Source organism: Azolla caroliniana, unplaced genomic scaffold (assembly GCF_043228905.1).
Source record: "Azolla caroliniana isolate FFs.n. ecotype wild unplaced genomic scaffold, voAzoCaro1.0.p SCAF_13, whole genome shotgun sequence".
In the NCBI taxonomy this organism is placed as follows: Eukaryota; Viridiplantae; Streptophyta; class Polypodiopsida; order Salviniales; family Salviniaceae; genus Azolla; species Azolla caroliniana.
The window spans coordinates 1960819-1961820 of record NW_028230448.1 but is presented as its reverse complement, the minus strand read 5'-3'; the positions used below and the strand labels follow the sequence as shown (position 1 = coordinate 1961820).

At 34.9% G+C, this 1002-nt stretch overlaps 1 non-coding gene across 1 annotated transcript; it reads left to right on the top strand.

Annotated features, from left to right (window-relative positions):
- The first annotated feature begins 650 nt into the window (after positions 1-650).
- TRNAP-UGG (transfer RNA proline (anticodon UGG)) lies at positions 651-722 on the top strand. The gene has a single exon. It is a non-coding gene; the product is annotated as a tRNA-Pro (tRNA).
- Positions 723-1002: the final 280 nt, after the last annotated feature.

Below are 1002 nucleotides of genomic sequence, written 5' to 3'. Positions count from 1 at the left end.
AAGTTGCAAACTCTATCATTAAGGTAGGGCCACTTAAATATGTGGATAGAAGAGCAATTGTGCTTAGATTGGTGTTTACAAGGAAGAGCTCAAATTTTCAAGTAACCGCTAATATTTATTTGGCATTGTTACTCCATGGGATCACTTCAAGGTTGAATGAAATTTGCCATGTAATCAAAACTCATCGTGGGTGGGGGAATATCCTATAGTGTAAGTTCTAGAATTTCAAGCAAATATCTTTATTTGGAGAGTAGTGATTGGGTTTATCTTGTGTATCAATCCTAAATACGCAATGACAAATCATTTCTTTTCTTGCTCATTTCAATCGAAAGGAAATACTTACTATTTCTTACATTGTCTAATTATTAGCAAGGTTCTAGTATGTCTTAAAATGCGTAAAACTTAACCTTACCAAACTGTAAGGTCCTTTGTCAGCCAAAACTAAATCTTACATAGCCTAGATGTATTATTGGTCGTTCATCAAGCTGTAATGTAAAATAGGGTTTATATAAATCTCTATCGATATATGCAACAAATGTAGAACGTAGAAAAGGGGCTCTTCTAAAATTAATACGTAGAAAGGAGTTTAGAGTAAAGTGATGTATAAAGACACAAATATTAAATAAAATCATTATGACATTCTCATCAATGGGCGTTTGGTCTAGTGGTATGATTCTCGCTTTGGGTGCGAGAGGCCGCGAGTTTGATTCTCGCAACGCCCCAGTTTGGCCAATTTTGCTGAGGTTTATACACCTCATTATGCTTGAATGTTTTTCTAATACTATCAACAACGGTAGGTCCTTCCTTGCGTTTAAATTTCACAAAGGCAAAAACCTTTAATATTTCATGTTCCTATACTAAAGTCAACCACCATTGTGTTGCCATCATTATCCATATCCACCAAATTTATTCATCACAACATTCATGCCTTGTCACTAATGTGACCATTATATGATAGAATCTCGTGTCGATGAGTATTGGATATCCAACAAGATTTAGGTG